Raw genomic sequence first — 18,068 nt, forward strand, 5'->3', positions numbered from 1 at the left:
GAAATCAACAAAGATATACCTTAGCATTAATTCTACAAAAAAAATCGTGTCAAGAATTCTGTGTAACCCTTTGGAAATGGCAGCATTTTGTAGAAACTTAAAAATTTATATTGTATTATGTGTGTTTTCTGTTTGGCCAGAATGGGCAAGTTTTTCATTTTTATTATAGAGTTCAGGGAATTCTCTGGTTCTAAAGATGCATGAAAGTCATTCATAGAGAAAAGAAAAAGACGTGTTTCCCCTCAAATTGTTCTTTAAACATTATACTCAATATCATGTGGACACAGATGTAGAGTGAGTGTAGCCTGCCTTAGTGATGAGTTCTGAGTATGTACCTTTTTCATTGTAACTGACCTTTGACCTCTAGACAGCTTCAATCTGAGCCACACTAAGAAGAAAAGCACTTACTAAATGTTCAAGTCAAGGTAATACCAATACTACTATCCTCCATCCCCAATCCAAGAACTACAAAACTCTTTAAAAACGTTTTAATGAGAGAAACAGGTAATGGGCATGATCTTAAATGACAGACAAGTTATTGGTTTGTGCAGCTGACATAGTCTTAGTAAATGTGGGAAAGAGAGCTGGTGAAAAGAATACAAAAATTATTTTTTTTAAAAAAATGGCATAGAACAGTTTGGACAAAAATCTCAGAGACAAAGGGAACAATTTGGGACAAAGTGTGGATGCCAATCAGGAAGCTGTCAGGGAAATTTCATGATGCTTACCTCTAGGTTTAACTGTGCACTTCTAAGTCTAATAGTTGAACAATTTGTTTTTATTAGCTGAGCAATTTCTTTTCTACAAATTTTAACCTGGATCTCAAAAGGGAAGGAAATTAGTAAAGTGTAAAACTATAAGCAAGGAGAGTGTTTATGAGATATGAGAAAGAATTCAACACAACTGATAGAATGATATCAAAGAAGATGAAAGCTGGGCACCGGTGGCTCACACCTGTAATCCTAGCGACTCTGGAGCCTGAGATCTGAGGCTCATGATTCAAAGCCAGCAAAGGCAGGAAAGTTCATGAGACTGTTATCTTCAATTTACCAACAGAAAACTGGAAAACTTGCTGCTGTGGTTCAAGTGGTAGAATGGTAGCCTTGGCAACCCAAGAGCTCAGGGTCAGCTCCCAGGCTAAGAGTGTGAGCCCCATGACTGATAAGAAAGAAAGAAGGAAGAAAGGGGAGGGGAGGGGAGGGAAGAGAAGGGAGCTCGGAAAGTCAGAGATGTGTATAGGAAAATTTACAACTCCATCTATATTGGTTCACAAGATGCTCTCATAGCACATTATCCAAGAATCTACAATGATGATAAGAACACCTATATTCGTTATGAACGTGACTATATCTTGTAACTTTATGTTTATTTTGTGTCTAATACACAGCTGTTTCACACCTTAAACTTGCTTCAATTTGGAGATATAAACTTTTAAACATTGCAGATCAGTATAGAGCTGGTCATGGAGGAAGAACTAGAAATCCAGTAGCATGATTTTTAAATAACCTGTCTTTGTTTTTGATGTTAAACAGTAAATACCAGTAGTGACCAAGAACGCAGTGATTACACACGCTATACTGGAGGGATTTCATTTTTAATTCATCTTTATGAAGATTTAGAATTCATTCCTTGTGTTTATAGGGAATGTTTAATTGAGAAATAAACATTTGTGTACAAAAAAAAGAAATAATAGAAAATTAAGTTGAAAAGCCTTTTAATTGATGCCATACCTTTAAAAGGAGAATGGATGAGGAGGGTATGATTTCTAAAAAAGGCAAATGGCAGAATAATGGCATTCACTAAATTAGAGAAGGCAGGCACAAAACATGTCACTTTGAGGAAAAAATGAACTTTATCTATAAATGTCTGTTAGATGGCCAGGTGCTATTGTAATGATTTTATGAACTAAATGTAAGTGTAAGGCCTTAGGAAGGCAAAATCAAAGTTCTGCAAAATGAAATGCCAGGAAATGGGTGTTCAACAGGGGTAGGATGGCAAAGGGAACATAGGTAGACATGAAGATGAAATGAAGGGGAAATATAATCAATAATTCAATATATATCCTACACAATTAAGAAGTTGAGGGAACAGATGAGTAGGGAAAAGATGGATGATAATTTTGAAAGGAATGATATTGATCAAAATATATTATGGTCACCAAATGTTTTGTTAAATGTCAAATCCTTTGTAAAACTACTTAAGGATAGATACATGTGTACCCCATTTTTGTTGAAAATGAGAACAGAATAAGAAAACCTGGCTTGTGGTGGGTCATTCCTCCCATATCTTTCACTGAAGAGAGCTGGGAAGTATATGCAAACATGCATGTATATACTTAACAGAAATACACACAATGCAATTATATTTCAGACCCAATATGCATATATTTGTTCACACACACACACACACACGGCTTTCTGTCAGTATATTCAATTTTCTTTCAATATATCATGTCATTTAGAACCTCCACTTTTACATACAGGCAACACTCAGCTTCATTGAAGAAAGTTGGCTTGCGTTATTTGCAACTTCACAATTCTCAAGCCACAAAAGTATGAAACTTATTTGAATCAAACTGCCTTTTCATTTTCTTGGCCATATTTTCCCCAGTGGAACCCACTGATTGTATTTTCCTAAGAAAAAAAGAAAGAAGGATGGAAGGAAAGGAGTGAAGGTGATACATACTTTTTGGCTCTATTTTCTAATGAATATCTCTGTTTCTAATTCCTGAAAATTATTTGAAAGCAACAATTAAACCATAAGCGTCACCATATCTTCCACAATTTCTGTCACAATGGTAGACAATGGAAATTAAGAATTTAATCATGTCAGCACACTAAATATTTTAAATATATTTAAATATGCATATTGTAAAATGACTTTGCTCATCATTTTAATTTTAAAATAAGCTTTAAATGAAAGTTTCAATTTCTATTATCCAAAAACAATAAGTTGCCAGGTGCTTGTTGCTCACACTTGTAATCCTAGCTATTCAGGAAGCTGAAATTGGGGGATCAACATTGGAAGCCAGCTTATTAGGAAAAGTCCATGAGACTTTAAACCACAAAATACAGGAAGCAGAGCTGTGCCTCAACTTGTAAAGTGCCAATATTGAGCAAAAGAACTCAGGGTCAGCACCCAGGCCCTGAGTTCAAGTCCAGTACTGGAATACACACACACACACACACACACACACACACACACACACACACACACACACACAGTGTGGTAACAATAGACTGGCATACATGAATGAGGAAACAAATAAATGTTATTTCTAAATTTCAGAGATTGCTGTCTGCATATGTCTGTAAATATGATATTCACTATTTACTTTGGTTCATTGACACTTTAAAGGAGTCTGGGGGTATACCTTGATGCATATGGAGTTCCTGTTGATATTTGCTAGGTGATTGATTACTCAAGGTCAAGTTTAGAATCCCAAGTCAATGGAATTCACCTTCTCTAATAAAGCTCTGACAACCATTCTTTACTATTTATTCCTTTACATCTCCCTCCTTAGCTTAAATTCAGAAACCTAGTCACTTCCATCAATGAAATATAGTAATTTCACCAGAGGATATTGCTTGTAATCTTCTAGAAGAGGAAGAGAGTGTGCCAGAACCATTAGTTTCAGGGGAATACAAATTGCTCATTCATAATTTTGTGTGTGTGGTCTATGAGCTGTAAAGACCACTTAAGGTCACTGCTTCATACAGTATTAGGTAAACATTTAAGAGGTAAATACTTTTATCCATCTTTGCTTCCAGCAAAGAAGTAGACCATGAAAACTCTGGAGGGCTGACTTGATATATGTTTTTGCTCTATTATTTTCTGTGAACTGAGTACTCAGTAAAGATGCATTCTGCAGAGATGCAGGTAATCAGGCCATGCTCAATGTGAAGGAATACAATGGTTTAGCAAGTATACACACACACACACTCTCTCTCTCTCTCTCTCTCTCTCTCTCTCTCTCTCTCTCTCACACACACACACAGACACACACAAAGTGTTTCTGAGACAGAAAGGAAGGGAAGAGAAAAAAACAAAAGAGATAATCTCCTCCTCGTTCATGAGAAAAGTTTTCTTCCGTGAAGAAAACAAGGATATTGAATGTTTAAGTTCATAAGCATGCTGAACTAAGAAATGAGATAAAGTGGAGTTACTTAGCAGTTCGACACTGTACAGATGAGGCACAGTTGTTCATTTTAGATGAATGTCATACTTTTTCCTTATGATTATCTGCTGCTTTTATTTCTATGACATCAAATGATATGCCAACTTGATTGTTAATATAACTTGGAAATTTAAAATAGCACCTTATAGATAGTAAGACAGAACATTTTTATACTTTCTTAAAAATTCCCTGAGGATTTACTTTTCTCATGTCCCTAACTTGTTAGTAAGTTGTATTGACCCATAAAGATGATCCAAATGTCATCTTGTTCAATTTAATTATTCCTGCAGTTTTATGATAACTTTGATTTGGTTTATACTGATGACGTTTATCACTTTTTTTTGCCAGTCCTGGGAATTGGGGCTCAGGGCCTGAGCCCTGTCTCTGGCTTCTTTTTGCTCAAAACTAGCACTGTGGGGGGCATGAGGGACAAGGCAACAAACAGTACAAGAAATGTATCCAATGCCCAATGTATGATACTGTAACCTCTCTGTACGTCAGTTTGATAATAAAAATTTGAGGAAAAAAAAAAAACTAGCACTGTGCATCCTGAGCCACAGGGCCACTTTCAGCTTTTTCTGTTTATGTGGTGCTAAGGAATCAAACCCAGGGCTTCATGCATACTAGGGAAGCACTCTACCACTAAGCCACATGCCCATCCCTCATCCCTTTACATTTTAAGTGTTCAAAATTGTTAATTTTTCCTCAATTAAAAGTCTCATTATTGATTTTCTGTTTTCCTTTTTCCTGTATGATTTGAACCTTCCCCTTCTTCCCAAAACACCACAGTAAACTCATCACTGTACCACGTATTCATTGACACTGGCAAGTTATAGAAATTCTGTCGAGAGTCCCATTAAATTCCATTAAAATATGTCTATTTACATCTAATTTCATTTTCCCTCCCCTTTCTTCCTCTTCTACTATTTGGACAGCGTAGAATTTTAAATTACAGTAGAGGTGGAGAGACAAGTTATGGTAACAGAAATCAGAACAAATCTATACCATTCTTTCCAAGACATAAACTCAAATGCTGATTCCAAATAAATTGATACTGATGGGGAAATATCCCTCTCCTACTTTTGATCTTTACCAGTTTCTTAAGGACTTTTCATATAGGTATTAACAAATTAAAATCTTCAACCTTAAAGATTTGTCTTAGGCACAAAGACACACACACTCAAATAGACATTCCCTACCCTGTGTCTTCAAAGTGCCAGGGAAGTGTTGAAGGTGAAAAAAGAGGAAAGCAGGGACACATCTCTGCCCATTAGCAAAATTAAAGGCTTTACATTCCCTTGGAGAGTGTGATTTAAGGGCTAATCAGCACCATGGTCCTTGCACATTATCTAAGAAAGTAGAAATTACTGGCTACTGAATCTGTGCTTGGGAGCTCCAGGGGGAATCTCTGCAGGCCCTCTGATAACTTTTTATGCCTCGCTTGAATATTTCTCCCCATGTAATTGGGTTTGTTTGCTATATATAAAAAGCAGCCTCTGGCTAATCGTCTGATTCTTTTCTGTACATGTTTGATTAGGACAGTTTACTTGGGCAGATGAAGCTTTGTGTGTTCAGTTTTCCTCTACTTCACTGGAAAGGACTTGAACTGCTCTATTTACTTTGCACAGTCCCGTTAAATTATTCAACAGCATTCACATTCATATGTCTTTAGAACATTGGCTCCAAATGAGTCATATTCAAAAGGAAGCCTTTATTTTTAGGCCATTGAAATCAGAAACAATATCACAGTGAACATGACTCTAAAAGTAGAGATTAGTTCATTCATGTGGGGCATAAGAAACTCTTTTCTAAGTTCTAAATGCTGATTGCTCTTCAGTGGCTAAGTGACACTTTCTGTGGTATAAAACAAAACAACAACAACAACAAACAATTTGCCCTTTCATTGAGGCCAAACATGAGGTCAGGGAAAATAAAGTGAGGGGCAAAAACATTGGAATGCCTTTTGTGTTTCTTCCCTTTGAGACTATGTACATGAAATTAGTAGTGTAAATGCTATCTATCCTTTCCTGGGGCAAAGACTGCAAGTTTAGAATGAAAATCTTATAAATATTTTACTTGCTTATCAGTTTTATACCTGGGAGTGTCCAAGATTTGAGTACCACAAAAGTGTCTTTACCCAATGTATATAATAAGGGTAACAAAGACAATTTGGAGATGTAAAGAAATTCCCTCTCCCTTTTTCTGTCTCTCACATACACAAACATACATACTCACACATACTAACAGAGGTCATGGCACCAACAAAAATATGCGGCTGGAGAAAATTGACACATTTTGAAATGTAGTGGGGTTGCATATAGGACTTCATTCCTCATTGTTGAGTCATTTGGGAAGAAGGTACTGTCTTTCGCTCAAGTTGTCTCAAAGTAATGGTCACTATTTCGATATACATATCTACATAGATACATACATGTGGGCATATTGCACAAGTATACTGTTACAATTATATGTCATTATATTTACATATTATTACAAAATATATCTGTATATGCAAAATATAAATATGTATATATGCATGTATTTATGTGTTTACACACATAAAATAAATACATGTATTTTTTTTCTTTTCATTTATTTTTCTTATTTTGCCAGTCATGGGTCTTGAACTCAGGGCCTGAGCACTGTCCCTTGATTCTTTTTACCCAAGGCTAGCACTATACCATTGTGTCACAACACCACTTCTGGCTCTTTCTGTTTATATGGTGCTGAGGAATTGCACCCAGGGCTTCATGCATGCTACTCAAGCACTCTACCACTTAGCCACATTCCCAGCCATGTTTTTTTTTTTAATTTAATTTTATTTATCTAATTTCTTTTTTATATTATTTTACCACCCACTCTCTTACATATATTCTCATATATGTATACATTATATACGTACATATACACTTATGTACACATATACACAAATACATATATGTGTATATATAATATTTCAGCACTCTGAAGAACTCCCAGTTGCAAGACAGTTTAAACAGCAATCTTAGAATATTAATTCAATCAATAAGCTTTTCTTCCCTACTAGTAGTTAAGTCATTGTCCTCAAAGACTTAAAGGATCATTTCCCATCTTTTGCTTTCCTCTTTTCTAGTCAATTATGTGATTTGATATCTATTTTATAAACTATCAAGGAATGCAATGTCAGAATGTCTTTGGTTCTCCAGCCTTAGTGACAGGAAATCAGTTTTTTTGTCCTTTGGCCTGAAAATTTTATGATCAGTGAAAAAAAATTATCTAGAAAAAAGTAAAGAGCACACAATTAAAGACAAAGAGTTTTGAATTAAGACATGCTCAGTCCTTAGTTTCTGTCATTTATTTATAAGATATGTAAGTATAAGAAATCATTCAGCCTGTCTGAATTATTGATTTCCTTTCACAGTAATCATGTACAATTATTTGAAGATGAATGATATTACATAAATAAAATTTCACTTTAAGTTAAAAATGTTTTGGTTGGTCTTTAAAAAATAAAAGTGTAAGCTAGGTCCCAGAAGCTCATGTCTGTAATCCTACTTATTAAGGAGGTTGAGATCTGAGGATTGAAATTTGAAACCACTTGGGATAGGAAAGTCTTATCTCCAGTTAACCACCAAAAAGCCAGATGCAGAGTTGTGACTGAAGTTTACAGCACTAGGCTTGAGGAATAAGCTAGGAGACAATGATCAAGCCCTGAGTTAACATCTTAAATTTGGCACAACACTAAATGTAAGTTTTTATGCTCATGAGAATTAATAGAAGTGGATAGCAGCACATTTTGGAGGATCTCAAAATGAATTAAACGTGTTGACTTTTACTACTGTAGAATGTTGCACAATTAGCACCAAGAATGTTACGCATAAAATCACAGATGACACAAGTAGAGTGACTCATACCCGCAATCTTAGATCAGGAATCAGAGATGGGTACAATTGCAGTTTGAAACAATCCAGGGGAGAAATGTTCAAAAAGGTCCCATTTCAACCAGTAAAAGTTACATATGATGGCAGGTGTCTCTCATCTCAGCTATATGTGAAATATGAATAAGAAGCTACAAATCCAGTTCTGCAAGGTATAAATTTGAGACTTTTATCCCTTATTTTATTTTAATTAAAATAATTTATTGTTGTGTATATGTGTATAGAGGGAGTACAATTCTATAAATCAGATGATGATTACAGTATTTCTAGGACAATCTCGCCCCTTCTTTTACTTTCCTCCAGTTTTTCCTGTCCCTAGCCACAAGTTGCATAACTAATTTTTTATCTAGTGTATACTAAATACCAGGACTAGATTTGTCCACCTTTTCTCCACTTCTGGAGGTACAGAGAGGGGAACATTAATTTGAGGGTTTGATTTGTGAGTATGAAACATAAGTGATGTCAGTCAAGCTAACAAAATAAATACCAGTAAGTTAGGTGTGTACGGAGAGGATGTTGGGGATGAGGTAGATGAATGGAGAAAGCAAAGAAACAATCACATTCCATGTATCTCCTATAAAAATAGGAATATAGAAGGGATGAATGCCATTAAGGTTTGGGCAAGAGCAATGAAAGGGACATTGATCAACAAGTATTATACTCGTAAATGGACATGGTAAAGTGAAAACTCTTCATCTAAGAACTTAAAGATAATGGGAATATGATTTAAAAAGAGTTAGAAAGTGATAAGATAGAGAGAAGCAATATTGTAAAGCCAAGTGAATAGAGTTTTCCTTAGAAGATACTTTCTGTTGGATTTTGAATATTATATTTTCTTACACATGTACATCTGCTTTAGATTTAAGAGACAAGAAAGAATTCTTTGAATGCTTTATAACTTTAACTTAAAAAAATTTCAAAACTCAACTCAAAATGTAAAACATCAAAAGTTAATAGAATATCCCAGTGTAAAAGAATATATATATATGAACGTATACATATATACATATGTATGTATATATGAAAGTCAATCCATCCTAACTCAAAGTATACCAGAATATGCTAGGAGTTTAAAGAATGAAGAGCAATAGATGGAAAAAATTATCTTTATTCTTAGTGTGAATTGCATAATGTCAAAAACCAATGATGTTTTCAAACACAAGAGCAACTAATGAGATAATGACACAGAAAGTGGTTAAAATTCAGAAGAAATAGGAGGCTAAATATATTCAATCTCATGAAAAAAAATCATATCCTGGAATTACCATGTGGCTGCTTTACTTTATTTTCAACACTTACCTAATCACTCTTTGCTCAAATGTACAGAACATTAAACACTGAAGGAAATGATTTGTTAAACAGAAGGATTGTACTTTGTGTAACTGAGCAATTCATTGCATATACAAAAGGCAGGTTTCTTTGGGAGGGGAGAGCCAGAGCCAGAGCGAGAGTGAACAGATATGTATCAAGAAGTTGGGACATCCTGAAATATATTCTTTTACAAGTTTAATTTCATAATTTTGACCAGGAATTAATATGTACAATAGTGTACCTATTCATTGTAATGTAGCTTAAAATTCCTGTTTCCTAATGACTCACTTGCCATTGTAAATTCCCAGTGGAATCCATTAGACATGTTTAGGTAGGAATAAGTAGTCAAACTAAATTTACTCCTCTTCCTTTTATATAAAATATGATAATATAATTCTATTGTGTATATGATATTTAACAAAACACAAAAGCAAAAAGAATAGAAAAGTTTTTTTGTACAACTGAATAATATTTATATATTTTTGTTAATCTTCCCTCGTTAACTAGTGTGAGACATTGAATACTGAATGTTATTTTTAAAACAAATTGTTCTTTGCACAACTTAACAATTCAGTTATCAAGAGTCAATTCCTTAAGCTTATAAAGTAAAACAGAAATCTAAGTTAAATGTACTACTGAAAATAAAGTTTTTATTTAATTAATATAGTGTACCTTTTAGGGTTGGTAAGTCGATGGTAGTATAGAGTTATGTAATAAGACTTCTAGTTGTTCCATGCTCTTTCATTGACTCCTACCAACAGAAAGCTAATTTCTTTTCAACAAATTTTATGTGTCCTTTGGAACAATACCATGTTCTAGTTCTGTACTTTGTTCTTATTTGCCTTTTCAATATTTGCATATATTTAAACACATAAAAACTCATGCTTACATTTTATACTAAGCACCTGATGGTATTTACAGAGTAAGTTTTTAGAGTATTTATATGATGATATTTAGAGTAATGTTTTTAGTGTAAGATCAACAGACTATACCAAATACCCTCGATGTGTAATAGGCTTCCTTAACATTTTTTGTTTAAAGGGTACTCATAGGTATGCATAATGTTAAGTTTTTTAAGGTTGGTGACCTTTCTTTCTTATTTTTTATTTATTTATTTTTTTAGATTTGTGGCTGGAACTCAGGACCTGGGCACTGGTTCTTGGCATGTATGTGAAGGTTAGCACTCTATAACTTGAGCCACCTCTCCATTTCTGTTTTTTGTTTTTTTTTTTTAAATTTGTTTGTTTCTGTTGTTGTTGTTAGTTTGTTTTGTTTTTGTTTGTTTTGTTCTGCTTTTGGTAGTTGATTATAAATAAGAGTCTCATGGACTTTCTTTCTGGAGCTGGCTTTGAACCACGATTGTCAGATCTCATCCTCCCAATAGCTCGAAAGACAGATGTGAGCCACCAGTACCCATCAGTATTTTGCCTTTAAATTCCTCATGAATATGTTTGGTCTTCTGCCCAGTTCCCTGATGTAAAACACATAATTTTTAACAATTTTTGAGTGGTAAGAACATCTTTTTTATGATTCTATGATACAAAGAAGACTGCTGGTTGAATTTTCTTAACTGGCTTCAGAACAATATTTTCCCCCTAAGGAGAGTAAACATTTGGTTGGACTGTTAACATCTCCAATCCCTCCTCGCATCAAAGTGCCATACAAAGAGAGAATAGATAAAACTTATCTTCAGAAGAAGGGTAGGAAAACAATCATCATAATATTTAATGTACATTTGTCATAATGGAACTAGGAAATTGAAAGAATTGGGGGAGTTGTAAGAGGTGGGTGATGACCAAAAGAGGGTTTTGCAAGAAGATAAAGTGACATTGTGCTGTTATAGCCAAGGACATCAGGAGTTATAAAATTTGATGTCTGGTGCCCTAATTATTTGACAGCAGAAAATTTTATAGGAACAATAGAAAATGACTTGCTGATTGACTATTAAGAGAGAGCCTTAGGAAACATTGTGTATGGTTGTAGATTTATTAGTGATATGTGTTTGTTTTGTAGGGAGTGACACGTCTATTCATGAAGGGATTTGAGTTTGTGACATGAAAAGACTTCCAACAAAACATGTCCATTATGAACAAACTACTTCTAAACTGTCTTTGAGTGAAATTCTGGGGGCTTTCCCGAAAGACAATTTAAGAACTTTATATTACAGGAATTATATACTCAGCATTTGCAGGCCTAAACATATTTTCAAGTGTTTCATTGACTTCTGTGAGTTGGTCTAGCAAACCAGGTGAGAGGACAGATCATGAGGGTCAGCCCGTGTACCCATTGGGCTGGCCTCACAGGTCCTGTGATGGTGACTTACCTCCAAACGGAGGGGTTAGGGAAATCCTATAAAGTGCAGCCCTTACTCTGTAGGCTCTGATAGTATCTCTAGGTAGAGAGGTCAGAGCTGAATTGAGTTAGACAACTCTCAGCTACAACCACCAGAGAGTTGTAGAATTGTCCACTACGCAGGACAGGTAACCCCACCACACTGACCTCTTGGGTTACTGAAGTACTGTGTGTTTTCAGAGTGTAGCAAAAGAGACAAGATTTTTTCTCTTTTTCCTTTTGTTCCTGCATCTTTAAAGTAATGTTCTTTCATCCTAATGCCTAGAGAATTGAAGTAGAGAAATGATAGGTTAACATACTGACATGTTTTATTTTCAGAATAAATGTCCAGAATACAATATCAAGAAGGATACATGCATTTTTGTCCAAGGGAAAAAATCAGTCAGTAGGAAAAATTTACCTAAGTATACCTGAGATGTATGTGGATGAATGATCTACAAGTTGGGTTAATTTTATTCTTTCTTCGTATTTTCTGTTTTCCAATTTACTCCTATACCATCATCATTGATATAAAAGCATCTGGAAAAGCATTAAAACCCTGCTAGCTTTAAAAAGCTACTATGCCTTTCGATATAATTTTATAGCTTGTGAGTGATGAGGATTGAAATTGTTAATATCATTTGACACTGTTTCCTCCACCTTTATGCATTCAAAGAGCTTTGTGTTTCAATCTCCTTGTAGCTATGGTATGAAGGCTATGATTAAATACAGTATGGGATACTCTCATATCCCTTACTCTCAACAAATTGCTAGTGGAATAAGGCCTGTGGACACTAAACATGATATGCTATTTTTCTTTTAATGAAAAAGAAAACTGACAATCACATGGTTGGAATCAAGAAGTTCTGTTCTTTCTTTGAAAATATGTTCTTATATTTAGATAGCTGTAAAAGGAATTGTGGCCTTCAACAAAGCACTTTATGAATACAAAACACCTTTCATTATTTTCCCCCATCCTTCCAACCTCATGCCTTCCCTCAATTTCCTTAATATTATAGTATATGCATCAAATTTTATGGCTGCATTTTCATCCCTGCATTCTCCCACTACTTCTTCTCTTCTTTGTCTACCCCATCCCTTGACTCAGCCCCTGTTTTTGAGTACCCATTTCCTGCTGTATATTTGGCTATACAGTTAGTTAGCCTTTCTAAGGAATTACATTTTTTCTCTCCTGAATCCACCATATTTTGGTTAACACATTTGTGTATACTTTTTAGATTCTAGTCTCAATTTCAGAAGTATTGTTTATTAAATATATGGAAACTCATATTTTGTGATGGTTAGTGTTAAACAGCCATGAATAATGAGAAAATGAATTTATCAAATTCATGAAATTAGAGCCTGATCTTAATTATACTGGGGGCCACATCTGTAATACTAGATATTCATCAGACAAAGCCAGAGTGAGCAGTGGAAGTATTGCTCAAGCAGTACTGCACTAGCCTTAAGTGACAAGCTTAGAGACAGTGCCTAGGCCCCGAGTTGAAGCTCCATTACATGGTAAAAAAAAAAAAAAAAAGAAAAGAAAATAGAAATGACTCCCAATTATTTCTATGTACTGTATTTGCGACAGAGAAGTTCAGAATGAAGGTGAGAGCAGACATAGGGTTTTTTTTTTCTTGAAAAGTGATGTTCAATCTAAGATCTAATAAATAAGGGACAGTACCCTGAAAACATTTGGATGTACAGGTGAATCCTCAACAGGATAAACATAGAGCTCTCCTATGACCCAACAACCCTGCTTTTGGGCATTTACTCAAAAGATTAAAAACAGGATCACACTAAAGATACCAGCACAACCATGTTCATTCCAGCGTTATTAAACAAAGATAAAATATGGAACCAATACAGATTCCCCTCAGTAGATGAATGGATCAAGAAATTGTGGTATATATACACAATGAAATTCTATGCTTAGATCAGAAAGAATGGCATTGCCCCATTCACAAGGAAATGGAAAGATTTGGAAAAAATCATACTAAGTGAAGTGAGCCAGGCCTAAAGAAACATAGACTCTATGGTTTCCCTCATTTGGGATAATTAGTATATGTCTAGGATAGTCCCAGCAGAAGATCACAATACCTCACTAGCTGCTAAGTGAAATGAACTCCAAGTTATGTAAATAAGTGGCTTATCATCGTTTATCATTGTTATAGTTGTTTTCAACATACCATGTGAAATTATGCTTTTTTTCTTTCGTTTTTCTTCCCCATGATTTTACCCCCGATGTCACTGTAGCTTATTTGGTACCATGGGTGTTGTATATATGTTTATTGGAACTAGGGAAAAGAAGATGAACCTCAAAATGGAGAGTCAAAGGGTAAAAGGTGAACCAATGCAACATCAATAGTTAGAAGACAATATGTACCAAGCCTACTGGGTGGGGATGGGGAGGGGAGAAAGTAGTAGAAAAATGAGGGAGGAGGTAACAAGTTTGATAAGAAATGTACTCACCACCTTACATATGAAACTATAACCCCTCTGTGCATCACTTTGACAGTAAACAAAATAATTAACTAAAAAAGAAGCTACAAAGGTATATGAAACTAAGAAATTACGTGTGCATGAAATGAAAAGACTGCTAGGAAGGCTGTTTCACATGAATCTCACAGACAAGGTCTCTATTAGAATTCAATGTTTGCTCAGTGCTTGTTTAAAGAACAATAGTATATTTATAAATATTCATATCATTAGCATGTATTTTGAGAAGTCAAGTCTGTCTTAAATTTGAGGAAATAGTCAATTTCACAAAAGAAACATAAGACTAGAAATACAGCATTTATTTAACACTTGTAAATTTTAAGAAAGTTTCCTATGAACACGTAGTCTTTTTTACAAAAATTGCTTCTATGATTTCATGTTCATATACAAAAAGATTAATTTGAATCCCTGTCATATGCTTAAAACTTCATTCAATATGAATCACTCTTCTAAGTAAAAGAATAAACACATATAACATCTGAAAAAAATATAAAGGAAACAATTTTCAGAAACTTGCATCTGACAAAAAACCTTTGCTGCAATACCTAAAGTATAATCTCCAAGTAATAAATAGTAAATTGGGTTTTAGCAAATGACACACAGTAAAATAAAGAAAAGTTTAGAATTGGAAAATAATCATTTGTAAATCATATATCTGGCAAAGAACTTTTATCTGAAACATATAATTTTGTCTTATGTTAATGATAGGACAAAACTCTATGAATGTCAAACACTACTACAGTCTGACTTTCACTACAGTAGCTATAAGGGTATAAAAGTGAAAAGTTGCATTTAATAACTTGAACAGATTGAAACATATGTATTGATTTGTTAGTCATTAGAAAAGGCAAATTGTTACTAAAAATAAAATACTACCACATATCCAACTAGAATGGCTGCATTCAAACAGACAGGCAGTATGAAAAATTAGGGAAGAAGTGGAAAACATATAACTCCTAAACAGCGTGAATAAAATGCTTAAATGGAATGTTAATCCAACTTGGAAACCAATATGTCTGTCTTTGAAAAAATGCAATATGAATACTTTACAAAATTCAGTAAATTTGTACCAGGGAATATATTGAAGAAACTAGATATATGATCATTTAAAGATTTTAATAACAGCAGTATTCATGAAAGAGCAATATTAGAACCAACTCATAAGATAAATTTTGAATAAAATGTTTTATTTTCATGTAACAGAATATCATTTAGCAATAAAAAAGCAAGCTATTGACATGTAGTATAACAGGGATAAAATTCAAAACCATTATTCAAAGTAAAAGAAGTCAGTAAGTGGCAGGTGAATACATATGATATCATTCTGTATTTGTGAAATGCCTATATATAGAAAAATGCATATAGACATATGTAGATATAGATATATGTAGAGATATAGATATATGTAGATATTGTTTATTATTTGAAAATGAAGCAAATATTAACTGGAAATAAAAACTAGCAAAATGTTTGTTGTTCAATCATCTGTGCTTCTTGGATGAAAGTAGAACAGTAGCTCCTATGACATTTTTTGCTTAGACAACACAATGTATTTGAAACAAATTGTTTTTACTTGTAGACATGGAATTTATTATTTCTGGAATATGATTTCCACATTTTTCATGCAAGAATTATTAGAATTTTTGTGATTCAGAAGCTCTCTATTACCTGTGAGATTTCCCTCTCTCTTTATGCTTAAATTATTTTTGAAAAGATCCAAAGGTATACCCAGTGCAACATATATCAGTAAGAGATCATTTGCATTTTCAAAAACATCTCATCTTATTTGTGAAGCAAATTTCTTTCATCATATCAAAGCATATGCTCTCACAGAAACCATCACAACACTCTTTAAAATGTCCTTCCAAGTGAACCCCTTCCTTTTTGTTTTGTTTTTTAAAGAACATTTCTAATATCCAAATTAACTTGTGTGTTATGTTGAAGCGATATAAAACATCAGCTTATCAACTCACATAGTAAATATAAGAAATGATTCTCTAAAATCTAACTTGTGACTAAGTATGGAGCCCACTGTAGCTACTGGAAACTGCTAATTCTCTTTCTTTTGTATCTGAAAATCTAGGGGTGTTTTCTGTATGTTAATTTGTGTCAATTTAAAGAATTCTGTTTGTTTGTGGTTGTTTTGAGTCTTTTTCTATGATAAAAATGCTGGGCTAGGAAACTGGCTTAGTTGTCTTGTCCTTGCCTAACATTCATGATTCGATTTCTCAGTACCACATAAACAGAAAAAGCCAAAGGCAGAACTGTGGCTCAACTGCTAGAGTGCTAACCATGAGCAAAGGAAGTTCAGGGACAATGCTTAGGCCCTGAGCTTAAGCCCCAGAATTGTCAAAAAAAAAAAAAAAAAAAGAAAAAGAAAAAGAAAAAGTTTTCCACCAGAATAGAGTAAAATTAGAAACCAAGAAATGCAAAAGAATAGGAAGTTTTCCAATATTTGTAAACAAAAGCCCTCTGCAACAATGCATAGTCAAAAAAAAAAAAAAAAAACAACGATCAAATGGAATTAAAACATAGACTGACAGCAAAGCAGTGTCATATCAAAAAGAGAGAGTATAAAGATCAGAAATAATATAATAGGAAAAAAATTATAAGCCAGTAAAACTGATTCAGTTCTTGAGAATGTTAACTTACAAAATTAAACAAGATTAAGAAAATGATTCAAATAAAATTAGAGATAAAAATAGAGATGTTACAAAGTATGCTTCAGAAATAGAGTACCATGAACAATTTCTATAATTATGTAATTATATGCCAACAAACTGGTTAAATTACAAAAATAAACTACTTTCTTAAATCATGCAGCCTATTATGACATTTTTGTTTAAACAAAATTAGAGGGCACACTTCATAACTCATTTTGTGTAGCACAAGTCTGATTAGAAAATGAGTAGCCAACAAGAAAGATTCAGTCCAAATTTTGATGGTGGTGATGAGTCCAAATTTTGATGGTGGTGATGTTTTGGGTTTGTTTTTCTTTTATTTTTTTACTTTTAAAAATTTTTTTATTGTTAAACTGGTGTACAGAGAAATTACAGTTTCATACATCAGGCATTGGATACATTTCTTGTACTGTTTGTTACCTTTTCCCTCATACCCCCTTTCCTCCTCCCCCTTTCCCTTTCCCCCCATGAGGTGTTCAGTTCACTTACAACCGGTTTTTCAATTATTGCTTTTGTAGTTGTCTTTTTTTACCCTGTGTCTCTCAATTTTGGTATTCCCTTTCAATTTCCTAGTTCTATTACCAGTATACATGGTTTCCAATATACTCAGATAAGATTACAGAGATACTGTAGGTACAACCACAGGAAGGTGATACAAGAACATCATCAATAATAGAAGCTACAGATACAAATGGGATGTTGAAAGTAGTTACAACTGTGATATAACAATCGTTTCCATAACATGGAGTTCATTTCACTTAGTATCATTTTATGTGTTCATAAGGGTATAGCTATTGGGCTCTTGTGATACTCTGCTGTGACTTGCCTAAACCTGTACTAATTATGCCCAATCAGGGAGACCATAGTGTCCATGTTTCTTTGGGTCTGGCTCACTTCACTTAGTATAATTTTTTCCAGTCCTTCCATTTCTTTACAAATGGGGCAATGCCATTATTTCTGATAGAGGCATAAAATTCCATTGTGTATATGTACCACATTTTCCTGAATCATTCGTCTACTGAGGGGCATCTGGGTTGGTTACAGATTCTAGCTATGACAAATTGCGCTGTGACATTGTTGTGCTGGTGGCTTTACTGTGATTTTGTTTGCGGTCTTTTGGATAGATACTCAAAAGTGGGGCTTCTGGGT

The sequence above is a fragment of the Perognathus longimembris genome, chromosome 15 (assembly GCF_023159225.1).
Source record: "Perognathus longimembris pacificus isolate PPM17 chromosome 15, ASM2315922v1, whole genome shotgun sequence".
NCBI classification, from domain to species: domain Eukaryota; kingdom Metazoa; phylum Chordata; class Mammalia; order Rodentia; family Heteromyidae; genus Perognathus; species Perognathus longimembris.